The sequence below is a fragment of the Anabrus simplex genome, chromosome 5, assembly GCF_040414725.1.
Source record: "Anabrus simplex isolate iqAnaSimp1 chromosome 5, ASM4041472v1, whole genome shotgun sequence".
NCBI classification, from domain to species: domain Eukaryota; kingdom Metazoa; phylum Arthropoda; class Insecta; order Orthoptera; family Tettigoniidae; genus Anabrus; species Anabrus simplex.
The window spans coordinates 284,290,904-284,308,198 of record NC_090269.1 but is presented as its reverse complement, the minus strand read 5'-3'; the positions used below and the strand labels follow the sequence as shown (position 1 = coordinate 284,308,198).

The following is a 17,295-nucleotide window of genomic DNA, read 5'->3' as shown; positions in this document are numbered from 1 at the left end:
GCGTTACATCTCCCTCAGGCGTTACCCTCAATTATCACCCCAACCCCGAAACTCATTCTAACACGTTAGTCGACCCTGTCATAACCTCGACATGGCTACAGATTCATGTATAACCACGCAGTATTCTTCTGTAATATTTTTTAAATAATTTGTTTTACGTCGCACCGACACAGATAGGTCTTATGGTGACGGTAGAATAGGAAAGGCCTAGGAGTAGGAAGGAAGCGGCCGTGGCCTTAATTAAGGTACAGCCCCAGCATTTGCCTAGCGTGAAAATGGGAAACCATGAGAAACCATCTTCAGGGTTCCTTTGTGTAATTTGTGTAATCCCTCCTACACTTCAGTAAGATGACGGCTAGAATCGTTCCCTAAATCGTAGCGATTAAGTTGTGTTCCTACCTCCTACCGTATTTCGCTTGACGGTAATGCTTCGCTCATAATGAATACGACCATCGTCCCCCATAACTGTGCAGGTTTCAAATTCCTGCTCGGTTGGTGTGTGATCGATTTCTTACACTGCCATGATTTTAAAACTGGGTTGAAGGTCCGATAAAGTATGTTCTCGGCCTTCATAGGACAATTATCGATGAAAGAAATGAGTTCGAATCCCTTTCTTGGGACTCTCTTAGAACTGTTTTTTTTTTTTTTTTTTTTTTTTTTTTTTTCCAGTTTGCACCTCCAGGCAGGATGTTTGGATGGGTCTTTATAGTATACATAAAGGTAACACCGGCACTGAAGTCGCGTGTAGAAGTGAACGAGAGTTATATGTACTAAACGCTGGATTGTTTGCCATTGTTACTATTTGATCCTTATTAAAAATTGCTAAGTTGTCATTCAGGAAAATGGTGATAAGGGGTAGGCCTGTATTGAGCACGAAAAGAACAATCTTGCTGCCATGAAGGATCAGTTCCTGGAACCAAATCATTTTAAATACCAAAATGATTCTAAATTTACCGAGCAAGTAGCCGTGCGGTTTCGGTCACGTAACTATCAGCTTGCATTCGGGAGATAGTGAGTTCGAACCCCACTGTCGGCAGCCCTGAAGATGGTTTTCCCATTTCCATACCAGGCAAATGCTGGGGCTGTACCTTAACTAAGGCCACTGTCGCCTCCTTCCCACTCCTAGCCCTTCCGAATCCCATCATCGCCATAAGATCTATCTGTGTATGTGCGATGTAAGGCAAATTGAAATAAATCAAAATTGTAAAAAATAATAACTAAAAAAGCCTCAAAGTAAAATACTGTAAGTCCATATATTTTCACATGTATGAACGAATGATATATACGGTATATGTCATTTGTTGAACTGAACTGAATAGAATTTATTAGGTACAATTCGCCATTGAGGCTAATGAACCCCTTTATGTAGCGTCTACGTTGAAAACAATATACGGAACAGTTGTTTCAGGAAAAAACCGAAGGAGAAAATTAAACTAAATTTTGAAATCTTAAGAACAAACTTAAACATTCTAACATTAACCGCATAAAAATAATGTAAGTGGTTAGTTAACCTCAAGTATTAGATTAAAAACATTGAAGCAAGACAGTATTACAAATATTGAAATTGGTTGACTTGTTTGGAATAAGGAGGTATGCTGATTATTTTCAAGAGTTAATCAAATTATCTTAAATGACGCCGAAAGAAAGAAATCGATTATTTACAACGAAAATATATTACCTTTTGAAATAATAATAATAATATTGGCTTACGGAAAATGAGATTATTTAGCGAACATTCTGTGCAAAGGAATCCTTCATTAATTAATGTATTTTGTCGTATCTGTCTAAGAAACAGGTCGTTAAATATTTCTGAGAGACGTAATGTTGGCAGAATTCGTTAATCTATGACGATCAGAAGTATTAAAAGTCGGCGCTGTGCAGAGGAACGATCTATTGTGTTTTACAGTACGATCTGTGGAAATCTGAAGTGAAAATGTTTGTAATTATTATTTGTCACGATGATGTTCATTGATCGGTTTAATTTCTGGGGGTAACACGGGATTTTAGTACAAAATATCTTGTGCATGTGTATTGCAATTACCGGGCGAGTTTGGCCGTGCAGTTAGGGGCGCGCGACCGTGAACTTGCATCCGGGAGATATTGGGTTCGAATCCTACTGTCGGCAGCCCTGAATATGGTTTTCCATGGTTTCCCATTTTCACACCAGGTAAATGCTGGGGCTGTACCTTAATTAAGGCCACGGCCGCTTCTTTCCAACTCCTAGGCCTTTTCTCTCCCATCGTCGCCGTAAGACCTATCTGTGCCGGCGCGACGTAAAGCCACTAGCAAAAAAAATTTAAAAAATATTGCAATTGAGAACTGCCCAAGGTCTCGCAGTTTTATGTACTGTAGGTGCACGTAATGAGGTGTAATATGTTCTTCCATAATATGAACTCAGACATTTTGAACTCTCTGCAATTTAATATTCACAGTATCAGATAAACCATTGTACACGGCTGACCAATAATCGATAATTGAAAATGTTAGATCTTCGATAAGTAACTTATGCATATTGGGAGGAATATAGTGAATATTACGCCTCAAGGCAGGCTCCGATGAAGAGAGGAAACTCAGTACTTCTCTTTTAGTTTCATACTGTACAACATACATGCTGCGCACTATTTGGCAGCGCGAACCTACGGTGTGATCATTGGCGATGAGTGCGGAGTGATACTTTACCTTTTTTTATAGCAAACGATGTATACAGCTAACGGCCAAGAATTTGTGTAATCCCTTCTGCACTTCAGTAAGATGACGGCTATAATCGTTCCCTAAATCATAGCGATTAAGTTGTGTTCCTACCTCCTATTTCACTTGACGGTAATGCTTCGCTCATAATGAATACGACCATCGTCCCCCATTGTCTCCTCTCATCCCCTCGTCCCGCTGGAGTTACTTAGTGCAAAGTCATAAATAATAAGTTTACGACGTAGCCTGGCGGGATACCAGTGCTTCTTGGCGCCAAATTAGCACCTGCAGATCACGGCTGTTTTCATATTTTTTATTTATTGTTCCTCCATGTCTGTTGATGGTTCTTCCCTCCTTTTTTGTTATGTTTGTTACATTCCTCTTTAAAAACATTTACTAGGCCTTCTTTATGGGAACCCATACCTTCCCTCACTTCCAGTTGTGCATCGTGATTGGAATGTCTTCATGAAGAGTGTAACGCCGACCTCCATACAGGCCATGAAGGTCATTGGAGGAGTGTTATACGAAACCTCTACACTAGAGGGGATAGAATAGTTAGCTCTGTGACCAACAGCCTTTGCTCTAGGAATTATCCTTAGTATTTTTTTGGTGTAGGCTGACTGAGTCTCAGGGCCATGTCCCTTTCCTAAATTTTCCGAGTTTCTGAGGGGGAATCGAGCCATGAGAACGCCTTTACTGCCTCGTCTAGACAGCCCCTAATGCCATTTTGTTCTGAAAATTGTTGGGTAAAAATGTTGTCAAATTTCCCTTTCATTACGATTAATTTATTTGCATCTAACGAATATTTTTCGAGATACGTCTGTTTGGAAGATGGTGTCGACAGGTGCAGGATTCAGTGCATCGGAAGGGGGAAACTGATTCAGGACCTATGGAGCTACAACAAATGAAATAATCAGTATGATGAGATGAGGCCTCTTTGATAAAAGTCCACCGGTACGTCACATCACAGCGTGCATGGTTGCTAGGTAACATCGCGCCACACATCTTGTATCGCTAATTTCGTGACGCAAACTTTCGGACGACCACCTGCTGTAAGACATACCTACGATATCACCCAAAAATATAGTATATCGTCGTTGCGTCTGCGAGCACTGCTGTGTGATAATGTTTTGGGAGATATGCTGACCCGCAGCACATACATCGTCAAGAGCGTGAGTCTTTGAAATTACACTCACAATATTGAACTTTAAATTACATAACCTTACTGGTGACAGTTGTAATCTTAAATATTTCACACAGAAGTTTTGTAGAGAGTTAAATCCTGTGTGATTTTATTGTATGAGCTGTGTGTGGGTAGCTGGCGGAGCCGAGAATAATGTGTAATGTCTGAAAAGGCTACAATTCCAATTAGCCTATTGTCGCACATTGATATTGTTTTTCATATACTAGTAGAATATATCACATGATTATAAATTGAATATTAACTTTCAGACATGCAAGAGAATGGCGTCCATTAATAACGAAGAATTAATCATTTCTGTGCTTAACTTTGGCTTTGGTACCAATAATTGGAGAACACGTCCCATTGACAGGGGGTAACGAGAGAAGAGCCTAAAGGAAATGCCCTGTAGTCACTTAACCACGACTTAATTTCAGTTCAGGGAATTGTCGTCGAAAATTTAGGACCTCTCTTTCTGGGAGAGTATTTATTGCAGGGATGTTTCTTTGGATGTATCTTCTGGCAGGTCAGAGTATAATGTAGCTTTCACAGAGGTCTCATTATTTACTGTGGCATATTGAAGCTGTTCAGGTAGAAGCAATGCAAACTTACTGAAGCGGGTAACAAGTATAGTCTACCCTACACAACGGTTATGTTATGAGTCTTGCATAAACTTTAGGGGTATGGTCCATCAGAACCCCTAGAATTTATGTTTCTCTTGCTACACAACTCGAGAACGGGCTGGTCGACACTTCATAATAACCAAATTTGTTTGCATTCTAACCTGTTAGCTGTTACTGGCTAGCTAGGTATGAGTCGTAGCGAATAGTTTCAACCACAACACAACTATTACGTCTGAATGTTACGAAAGGTCATAGGATCAGTTTTTCTGCAGTAGGACTTCGTAAAAAAAAAGCAATCGCTGGCCAAATACCTCACTCCTCATCCTAGCTAATGCGCTTTCGTAACGGCGCCACAATAACCACATAACATTCGGTGGTGCTATGGGGATCAAACCATTATCCAGCAAAATTACTTATCAGACAGTCAGAGAGGCAGACGGACAGAATATTCTCCTCCTCTGATCTTTAGTACAATCATCTACAAGATTATATCTGTAAATGGGAGAGAGGAGTGTTCATCCACTCATACATGCATGAATGCAATCCAATCAGGCAATTCATCCATTCATTCATACAGTTAGTTCATTGTAAGCTAAGGATAACACTGTTCAGACTCGTGACACAATTAAATACTTGCACTAACACAAATTAATAAGGGTGAGTTATGTATTGCCCTAGACTATATAACAATGCTAACGTATAGGACAAAAATAAAAAAGTAAAAATCTTGGAAACTACAATTTAGAGATCAGTAGTAAATAGTGAGTAGGCCTAATTGTAATATTTAAGGTAGTAATAGATACATTAATTGTACCAAGAAAATCTTACATGTTTCAGAATAATTTGGATTCCAGTAAATGATTACTCTCTCCCCATTTCCTGGCGATCCGGAACTAGGGGGGGTGGGAATATTTTATTCTAGTAATGTTATTGGTTCTAGTTTCACTAACTGCATGCTGTTACGGTTTTCGTAGACGCCGAGGTGCAGGAATTTAGTCCCATATGTGTTCTGTTACATGGCTGTAAATCTACTGAGATGGCCGTATGGTATTTGAGCACTTCTACACACCAACAGGATGGAATCCACTATCTTGAGCACTGATGCCAGTGCTCTAACGGCTGAGCTACTCAGCCTGGCAATCTATTTCACCCGCGGTTCAGCATCCTTCAATCTTACGTTTTCCTTATCTCCTTTATTCTTTTCTTCCTTACCGGTCTCTTTTAGCCAGGTTAACCAAAACCACTTTATAAACAAGTTATCCGTATTTTATTGCTGGTTGTGGAAATCACTCAGTTGATGAATACAGTTGAACTTTGTGCATCGGATCACAGTGTTTTTAAAAGGAGTCCTTCAGGTTCTAGTAAAGCTGTTTCATCCCTGAAAGCTGCTTACAAAATGCATGCTAGTAAATATTTTATTATCAATAGTATGATGAATTACATCGGACATTTCTGTAATATTGTAGGTCTGTATAGATGCAAGCCGTCCGTATTTTGCCATCATAGACGTCGCTGCTTCTTGTGTGGTAGACGTACCGTTCTCTTTATCAAACTGTATTGAGTACTCCAAGCACGCGTCTTGAGCACGAGTCACGCGTAATTACGACCGTCGTTATTAGTGAACTCGCGTCCAGCACGCACAAGACAGATGACTGGAGATGTGGTTGAAATCTTTCTTCTCCTCTCTCGCTCTCCCAGTATCATGTAGTCCATGCACAGTCTCTTTCTCTTGCTGACACTGACGTATGGTGGTATATTGTTGTTACACCATGAAGTGACTGAACACCTGTCAGCGCTCACCTAACAAATAGTTTCCCTTAGTTCCGTGGGGCATGAACCGAGAGTGAAGCACAACTTTCGTGTCTGCTACAGGAGAGAGAATTCACCTCTCTAATGTCGTCTACTGCTTCCTTCCTGCATTTTGTGTTGGCAATGCGGTGCCCTCAGGTGCCATGGCACTCGCAATGGCGGGACAGGTTTTTCTCCGGGTACTTCGGTTTTCACTGTCATCTTTCATTCAAACAGCACTCTCCAATATCACTTCGTTTCATTCATCAATCATAGCTCCAGAGGAGTGCCACAGGCTTCGGCAGCTGGCACAACTCCTATCCTCGCCGCTAAATGAAGGCTTCATTCATTCATTCATTCATTCATTCATTCATTCATTCATTCATTCATTCATTCATTCCATTTCTGACCCCGTCGAATGACTGGATGCAGGCTGTGGACTTTCATTTTCGAACATATCCTATTGCAGTAAAAGTCTAATGTTTAGACTTGTCACGTTGTTAATTATTAGAATGTGTACTAAAGTATGTTGTTTTGAATCGAAGTTGAATTGAGCAAAGAATTATTATTAAACCTACAACCTGTTGTCCAGTCATTGACCGGGTCGGGGATGTAATGAATGAAACATATATAGGCTGTTATTACAATGGGGTCACCACTCCCAAGGTGATTTATTAATGAGTGATAAATGATATGAAATGATAATGGAGAATGTTGCTGGAATGAAAGATGACAGGGAAAACCGAAGTACCCGGAGAAAAACCTGTCCCACCTCCGCTTTGTCCAGCACAAATCTCACATGGAGTCACCGGGATTTGAACCACGGTATCCAGCGGTGAGAGGCCGACGCGCTTTTGAACAAAGAATATATATTTAAAATGATATACGTTAAGTTACGACCAGTATATATTATATTAAAATATGGTAATATGTTTAACATTCGTTCCAAATCCCAACAGAATGGTGTACGAGAAAGTGTCTTGCATGGCGATATATGGATGCACAAGGCGAATAGATATCAAAGCCTTCAAATCGCAAAGTAAGAACGGAATGATCATTCATCCAACTGTACTATGTGAATCCCATTCTGGCCAGCCAGAGGTGGGCTTAGAGAAAAAAGCATTTACGAACTACAGTCTCGTATTATAAAGAATATAGACTGCGGAATATATCTCTCACAGGATTAATGGTGGGATCCCGGGGAACAGTTCCAAAATTCTTGTCCTACTTTCGAACTTCGTTAGGCCTAGAAAAAACATATATTGCAAAATACATCACTAGCTGCCATCCGTGGTTCACTATTAATGTTGAGAAACCATTTCTACGTCAGTGCTATCGCGTGTTTTTGCATATCCCCATACTGATGTGGCTATCTCTTATGTTATTAGATAGTAACTTTTATAACCACTGGAGGGCGTGATGAAGTCAGTGGCCGAACTGCTTGCTGGCCACCTGGAAGGATGTAGTTGGAATCCCGGTCGATCCTGGATTGAGATTTTCATCTCAAAAATAACGTGGCGTTAGGAAGAGCACCCGGCCATATACCTCCGGCTGAAACCAAATATGAGCCTGGGTGGCTCCACTGACCCCAGAGCTGAAGAATAACTTTTATAGCAAGTAGTGTGATATAATATGTACTGGAAAATGAAGTCTAACTTGTCCTAATGGCAACCCTATGATTGAGGAAGTTGTAAAATAAAATAAAATAAATATAGCTCTCTCTGCACATCATACTGAACTGAAAAGTTGAACTATTCAAAAACATAAGTAAACCAATATTTACTCAGCCTGCACCAGAATATCTTGTAATTGAAAGGAATTCACAAGTGCTGTCGATATGATATTGAAAGAAGTTGATTTTTAGTCAATACGGGAGCTGTCTCTCTTTAGACACCAGGAATATGAATTGGTGATTCCTTGTGGTTATTATTGTTTCGAGGCGTATAATACAATGATAGGTGTCTTGCCGCCAAATGGCTGTTTCTATTTCTTTCAAAATCTTATTTTATGGACGTCTCGTTTGCATTAGTTTGACTTATCCTCTCCAAACACACACTGAGCGCAGCCTGGCAGCCTGGAACTAACCTAAATCCGCTATCACCGGACAGCCACGCTAACTACTTGACTAAGATTCAAAGAACCGGTTTTCTACTGCTCTTTCCCCGTAGATATAATTTTTTCAAAAATGATTTTCCCCGGGATCGGCTATTTCTTAGGGAGCCTGCCTGGCCACTCAGTAATATTGTAGGTCTGTATAGCAATGACTAACAATTTAATTTCTGAGGGCAAAGGCAGTCAAACATAGACCTAACCATTCTCCCACTTGGCGCTGAGGTAATGTTTCCATTCCACTCTTCCAGGGGGCTACATAGTCCGACTCATTGGCTGAAAGGTCAGCGTACTGGCCTTAGGTTCAGAGGGTCGTGGGTTCGATTCCCGGCCGGGCCGGGGATTTTAACCTTAAATGGTTAATTCCAATGGCACGGCGGCTGGGTGTATGTGTTGTCTTCATCATCATTTCATCCTCATCACGACGCGCAGGTCGCCTACGGGAGTCAAATAGAAAGACGCGCACCTGGCGAGTCGAACCCTCCTGGGATATCCCGGCACTAAAAGCCATACGAAAAATAATAAATAGGGGGCTACATGCTTTACTTGAGAAGTCGTTACGCCGACACATTTCCTTTGCGATTCAAACAAACTATTCTTTAAACTGTAGGTCTGTTGCTACTCTAGAGTATGAAAATAAATAAAAAGCAAAGCAAAGTCACCTCCGTACAGGCCATGAAGGCCCTTGGAGGAGTGGAAGGTAAAGGCTTCCACCATTGTTAACCTCGGCACGTGATGGGGTAGAGTGGTTAGCTCTACGCCCGGCAGCCTTTGCCCCCAGGAATTAACCTGGTACTCATTTTTGGTGTAGGCTGAGTGAACCTCAGGGCCATATGCACCTCCGGAAGTGGAAATCTCGTTTCTTAAATTTTACGACGTCCTTCTGGGCGAACCGAGCACGCCTTTACCGCCTCGGCCAGGCAGTCCCTATAAAAATAAATACAGTGCTGAAATACGCCAGCCGCGTGGCATTTACTGGCACGTAAAATAACTCCTGCGATACTAAATTCCGGCACCTTGGCGTCCCCAATAAACCGTAAAAGTACGGTAGTTAGTGGGACGTAAATCTAATAACATTATTAAAATAAATACAGCTCTTTGTTTTAACAATCATATTGATTTTATTTTACTGAGAAAGCGCGGAGTGCTTCTTCTTTGTTCTTCCGAGCCTGCAACACTCTTTCTTTCTTTCTTTCTTTCTTTCTTTCTTTCTTTCTTTCTTTCTTTCTTTCTTTCTTTCTTTCTTTCTTTCTTTGTTTTTCTTCGTTGGAAGACCAGGCACTTGAAGCGTACACGTGTTGGATAATGACTGGGAAGTTGAACTGAAAAGTTGAACTATTCGAAAACATAAGTAAAGCAATATTGACATTAATTTGAGGTAAATGCGAATGTTGTGTAATAACCAGATGTGATGTAAGAAGCACTCCGATGGTCGACCGGTAAACACTTTCCCGTCGCTACGTGGGAAGATGGAGGCAATGTTTGCATTCTGCCCGCAAGCACCTGCGCATGGATCTCTTCCCCTTTCTTTTTTTTTTTTTTTTTTTTTTTTTTTTTGCTGTAGGTACTTCTGAAGTTGTGTGGGCGAAGAGAAGGCATATCCGCCATGAGTTGCATATTTCCAGCCTCGTTTACTTAATTCGAGAGGCTTCTATGTCGCACCACATGAGAATATCTTGTAATTAGAAGGAATTCACAAGTGCTGTCGATATGATATGTCATTGAAAGATGTTGAGTTTGAGTAAACATTCTCACGGCAAGAGAAGAGTGTACACCTGCAAGCCAAATATCTGCGTGCACGTCGCGGTGGTCTTTATCTTCAGACTCCGAGCCTGACGGGTTCGAATCTCATTGTCAATTGTTTACGAAGTGCTCTTGGTTTTTCATTCCAACTCTTAAGTGCGTAACTTTCTTTCAAAAGCTACGCTCGCTTCTTCCCAGACCCCGTCAATTAACAAACACAAAATTCAGTATATAGACTATAGTGACTCAGGTAAGACGTAGTTCACGGAGTGATGGCTGTAATATACCAAGGCGGTTTAAACGTACTTGGTTTACCCGGAAGCACGTGGATTCGAGGAAGTCGAACATTTTAGAAGCGAGATTTCCATTTCTGGAACTGTGCATGACCCCGTGATTCACTCAGCCTTGGCTACACAAAAAATGAGTCGTAGGTTAATTACTGGGGACGAATGTGGCTTCTATCCCACTTGGAGCCGAGGTGACGGGCAGTGGAAACCTTTACTTTCCTCTCCTCCTAAGGTCTTCATAGCCTGTGCAGAGATGGCTTTGCGTTTTCCTTCAACACACCTTCGATGACATATACAAACTATGTAATGACTATCCTGGTTAATTATGTTTAATACATTTTACGGAACAGTTGTTTTTACAATGACCAAATTCGTAAAATATCCATACCAGTCATAAACTTGCTGTAGTAGGAATAACTATAAAGTCAACAGTGCCGACCAGTGAGGTGGATTCACTAGAAGAGATGTCAATGCTGTCAATTACAGTTGAATTCGTGTAAGTTTGTGGTCAAAGCAAATAACAACTAACAAATAACAAAACAAACAACAACAAATAATAACAACAAGCAAACAACTTGAATAGTTACTTATGAATATCACCAAATATCACCTACTTGTTTGCTATTTTGCTTTACGTCGCACCGACACAAATAGGTCTTATGGCGACGATGGGACGGGAAAGGCCTAGGAATGGGAAGGAAGCGGCCGTGGCTTTAATTAAGGTACAGCACAAGCATTTGCCTGGTGTGAAAATGGGAAACCACGGAAAACCATCTTCAGGGCTGCCGACAGTGAGATTCGAATCCACTATCTCCCGGATGCGAGCTCATAGCTGCGCGCTCCTAACCGCATGGCCAACTCGCCCGATAAATTTCATCTAAACAAACAGTATTCTACTGTAGTAGCAATAATGGAGATTCACTTGTCTGAGTACATTATCCATGAAACTAAGTTATTAAATACGTTATTCGTACATGCCACTATTCCAATTACCTGATATTATCCCAGTAGCCTTAATGTTCTAAAGGAAAATATTAATCAATTACACTCGGAAATGTACACTTACGACACAATATGGACACAATTAAGTTCCCATAAGAAAATTTTAATTTATTGTTTCTGACTGGGAACATTAAATAAATACAGGATACTGAATCGTAAAAATACCAGTTTCACCCCGTCAGTTGGAATACCGGACGTCTCCAAGATACCGGCCTGCTAGAACACTGTTATGACCGCACTGCAAGGCACCCTGCGTCAGCCCGATGTTGTGACGATGTACAAGGGAGATGTTTCTCTTCAATTATGAAAGCCTAGGAGGGCATGTATAGCAAGTGAAAGTAACATTCGCTTATAAAGTGGTTTCATCTAAGAATGCCGGTAAAAATGTGAAAGAAGTGAAAAAAAAGAATCTTAAAATAGACTTCAAAGTACTTCCACAACACAAACTTTCAGATCATATCACTGGACTCATCTGCTGCACCACCGCCAAATTGTTTCAAAAGTTCTCCAAGTTAGGATTTAGCGCTTTCATCCCTTCTGAAACGGTGACTTTTCTCTGTCGAACATTTTTTCAGTAATACTTATTTTCTTGTCCGTTATTGAGAAACAACTTTTTCATATATGCTTATGTAGAAGAGTCTGCTATTCGAAATGTCCCTTATAGAAGAACTTTCACTGCAGATACATGTCACTGAACAATGTGAGAATTATTTTTCTTCTTATTCCTCAACTTCTACAACAATATTCTGAAGTCAACTTTTTGAGTATTCGTTCTTGTAGGGGCACTTACTGTTTTTAAAATTGTTTTTGGCATCGCACTCTACAGTAATATGACCGAAATTCACAAAATAATAATTTCACTAAGCTACTTAAAGCTACATTGCATCCCGACACTAGTAATGTTAACAATCCACAGTAAATGCATTCAGTAGTTAATTATCTCAGTTTAATTAATTATCGCAGTTGCATTGAGGCCTGCCATGTGTTATCTAAATAAATTAACATGAATATTGCATAAGAAAACGAAACATAATTCGATTTTCTTACGGCCGAGTGGCATCCTTAAACATACAAAAGTTAGTATTCACAAATCTCAGTAGTTCATAGATATTACTGAAAAAAATATCCGTAGTTATAGCTACACGCAGATTATCTATTGAATTCAATCGACTATTTAGCTCATGAATTAGTGACCAATCTGGTATAAGAATATCAAGTACCGAGCTCGATAGCTGCAGTCGCTTAATTGCGGCCAGTGTCCAGTATTCGGGAGATAGTAGGTTCGAACCCCACTATCGGCAGCCCTGAAAATGGTTTTCCGTGGTTTCCCATTTTCACACCAGGCAAATGCTGGGGCTGTACCTTAATTAAGGCCACGGACGTTTCCTTCCCACTCCTAGCCATTTCCTGTCCCATCGTCGCTATAAGACCTATCTGAGTCGGTGCGACGTAAAGCAACTAGCAAAAAGAATATCAAGTACTTCACCAGTCACAGCTGCCTACCACCGCAATTTTATCGTTTGTGATATTACTTCAATTTTATAACACCTGCGTGCACTTGTTCTTATGTACATTCATCAGAACAGTGCACTGAAACCTTTATAGCTTATCTGGCTTAAATTCAGTTGTCTTCAATAATATATTTGACCACAGATCGCGCAATCAACAGAAAGTAACTGTTTTTACTTTGATGAAACCGACATATTAGAAGGCCGCGGCTCAAAAAGTGTAAAAAGAAAATTAAAACATTATATTCCCATGCTGAAAATGTTGTTCTCTGAATAGGTTACAGCCAGACCATAAAATCACATGCCTACGATTTATATTTATTTACTTTTATTGTAATTACTTATGTATTTACTCCCCAAATAGTCAAAATAAGTACTACTTGAGCTTCAAATCCTCTCAAGATAAATTCTGGATCTCATGCTGTAATACTACAGATAAGAAACTTTGCATCATAGTATATAGAAAGTTAATCATTGACCAAGATACTATTGGGGAGAAATTTCTAAGGACATTGGTGATTCTTACGTAAATTTTACTTCACCGTTGTATTCTTGGTGCATTCTTATCATGTCTGAAGATGATTTTGTGTGACAACACAAACTTGATCTTGTTTTTCCGCTGCCGACACTTCCAAACACGACGTACAGTACAAACAATGAGAAAAATGGCCGAGATGTTGAAACGCGTCTTGAAGTGACTGCATGCGTGGTGCCAACTCTTGGCTCACAAATAGCCCGCATGGTATTAGTAATTTTATCGAGATTATCATATTTTAGGAAGTTACGTTATTCAACTGGAAGCTGACTCCAGCATCTGAAGGTTATCGATCTGGATTATTACTTTCTCTAGTAAAGCCAAGGTGGCATAAAGGAGGTCGAGGTTAGACGTTTCCGACGCAGAGTGCTAGGAGTCAGAGAGTACACCTGGGTTCGATACTAATAATAATGTTATTGGCTTTACGTCCCACTAGCTACTTTTACTGTTTTCTGAGACGCCGAGGTGCCGGAATTTAGACCCGCAGGAGTTCTTTTTTTGTGCCAATAAATCTACCGACACGAGGCTGACGTATTTGAGCACCTTTAAATACCACCGGACTGAGCCAGGATCGAACCTGCCAAGTTAGGGTCGGAAGGCCAGCGTCTCAACCGTCTGAGCCACTCAGCCCAGCTAATCTTTTTTTCCACACCAGGCAAATGCTGTACCTTAATTAAGGCCACAGACGCTACATTCCCAGTCTTAGCCCTCCCCCATCCTTGCGTCGGCGAAAACCTTCCACGTATCTGTGAGCGTTAAACGACTAGCATTCGGGAGATAGTGGGTTCGAACCCCACTGTCGGCAGCCCTGAAAATGGTTTTCCGTTGTTTCCCATTTTCACACCATGCAAATTCTGGGACTGTACCTTAATTAAGGCCACTGCCATTTCTTTCCCACTCCTAGCCCTTTCCTGTCCCATCATCGCCATAAGACCTTTCTATGTCGGTGTGACGTGAAGCAAGTTGTAAAAAAGAACACTAGCAAAAAGAACTTCCTTCCCATTGCTATCCCGTACAGTTACACCTTCAGCCCCACACAGCGGTACATGTAGCTCGCTGCCATGTCCTTAGACACTGCCGGCGCTAAAACCATAAATTACAAAATAATATATATAATAACCCTTAACCACTGATCTGTGACAGTGGCGAAGAAATAAGCTAGTCCTCTTCCTCATAATACACCTCAGGGTTTTGCTCATTATAATGTATTTCTGTCTTAATCATGCTCATCTTGCAGTTGCGTTTTATAGCAGTCCGTGAGACTGTACGCTGGTGACAGGTCGATAGATGTAGAGTGGGGCTCCGTGTTCCAACAGCTCTGCATTCTGACCGGCCAACCGTGCAGAAGTGGGGTGGCCACGGCTCTACCGTGGCTCTACGCCTCTGCATTCGGGAGATGGGACAGGGTTGGACCTCACAGCTGACCCCAATCGTCGGCTGTCCTGAGAAAGGTTTTTCGTGGTTTTTCATTCCCTTGCACTAAGGCGAATGCCGGAACAGTTCTGTTCCTAGTATAGACCACGGCCGCCACACCCCTCACCTCCGAGCATCTCCTTCACCGTAACAAATCTCCCGGTCCGAGAGACGGCGTCACCGTCTAAGAGGCCCGCCTCCCCCTTCAGGGGAGGAATGAAAACATTTTAGAGAGTGAGACGCTGGATACAGAGCACAGAACGATCCTACAGCACCTATATCGGACAATATTGATATGTTTATTGAGAACTCACAATACTGTCATTCTCCAGGCACATATACAACAAAGGATCAACGACTTCAAGGATAAAATACAGCTGTAAAGTGAAGTGTATTGATGGGGTGGGCCATTAAACCTAACACTAGTTCTTAATTTAAAATACAGCTCTTCAAAGCTTGCAATTTGAACACATCTGTTTGTAGTGATTCCAATTTCCAAGCACAAATCTCTATTTACAGTCGAAACCGGTTATAACGACTTCGAAGGGATCGCCGATTAACGGCCGTTGTAGGTGAAATTCACACAAACCGATCTTTTTGTTGTTGTTCTTGTTGCTAAAAATGTCATACAGCATCTTAGATGGCTAATTAACAGAATGAAATGAAAACTTCAAAAAAAAAAAAAGGGAAATAAGTACTGTATTTTCAATCCAGTATTTGTGGAGTGGGACTGAGGAAATTTTCTTTAAGTACATACAGCAATAATATGCCCGCAAAATATAGAAAAGTAAGTGGGGGGAAAATGTAGCAACAATGTTAATTAATCAGTAATATCGCACACGGTGTTGCCAAACAAATGAGATATTCTCTCCGTCCCGCCAAATTGTAGAAATCGTTGAGAGTTGTACACTCAATTCCTTGACGACGCTAACGTTTGTTTCCCTGTTTCGTAATCGCCATATTATTTGTAACTTTTCTTCAGTATTAAACACTTTCCCTTTCTTTTGCTACATCTTAACAGCGATGCTTGCCTTGACTGTTTAACAGACAGATTGATTTGAAATATACAATCTACTGAAAACAAGAGTGTGAAAATAAGCTTTACATTGTTGCCAGCAATCCTGAAACGCGTAACAAACAAACATCAACATTGGACGTTATAGTCGATACAATTCTAAGAAAATCTTATTTTTAAAATACGCTGTTGCATACGATATGTCGTACTAAGCGAATTTTAAATACAGTGTTTCTATAATATGATTTACCACCGGAATTATGAAATACCACCGGATTGAGTCAGTATCGAACCTGCCAAGTTGGGGTCAGAAGGCCAGCGCCTCAACCGTCAAATACCACCGGACTGAGCCAGGATCGAACCTGCCAAGTTGGGGTCAGAAGGCCAGCGCCTCAACCGTCAAATACCACCGGACTGAGCCAGGATCGAACCTGCCAAGTTGGGGTATTTTGTTACGATTAAGGAAAAGATGATGGTGATGATTATGATGATCTAAATCACCGGCCTCCTATTAAGCAAATAATTTTAATATGCTGTATTATTATATCGTGTGGGAAAATCGTTTCCTCCAAAAATGTGAATCATGAGATTTTTAATTAATGTTATTTGCTTTACGTCCCACTAACTACTTTTACGGTTTTCGGAGACGCCGAGGTGCCGGAATATCTAATACGTCTTTGAAAGCATGTCGCTATAAACGGTTACGACTGTATTTTCAAATATGCAGTTATATCTTTGATAGGATGAGAGGTTTGTAAAATAGAAACCAATATTTTATCCTCCAGAATAACATTTAACAGTAAAGGGTCTTTGAGACCTCTCATCCATGTTGGTGTTACAAATAATCTTAAGTGCGTTGTTAAGGGTTGACATTTCCGAATCTCTCAGCTAGGCTGTGAGAAGGAAACCAATGTAAATCACTAGGAGAAACTCCACTCGAGTATCGCTGACATGTGTGTTGTGTTTGCCACTCATATTGTTCAAGTGCAGCAGCCTCGTCCGCGCCCAACAAGAACATTCTGTTACAGACTCCTTTGGCTCCAGGCCAGAATCACGACACAAAGAGACAGTTATCGGCGAAACTTTCTACAGAAACATGTCATTAAACTATTTCTGATCATAGAACATGTACAACATATTTAGGGATCCCAAATTTTCATAATGAAAAAACTGGGACACTTCGTCGCATGAACAGTGTTTTACTGGCACAACAGTTCCATATAAGATGGGCTTATATTTAAGTATGGTTGCATGGGCCATTATTATTATTATTATTATTATTATTATTATTATTATTATTATTATTATTATTAACTATTAATAAATAATAATAATTTTTATGTCCCACTAAATACTTTTACGGTTTTCGGAGATGCCAAGGTACCGAATTTGTGTTCCGCAGGA

General features: G+C 40.6%; 1 protein-coding gene across 3 annotated transcripts in view; it reads left to right on the top strand.

Annotated features, from left to right (window-relative positions):
* Egfr (epidermal growth factor receptor) overlaps positions 1–17,295 on the top strand; it is a 338,993-nt gene that overhangs the window by 265,947 nt on the left and 55,751 nt on the right. The window lies entirely within an intron of this gene.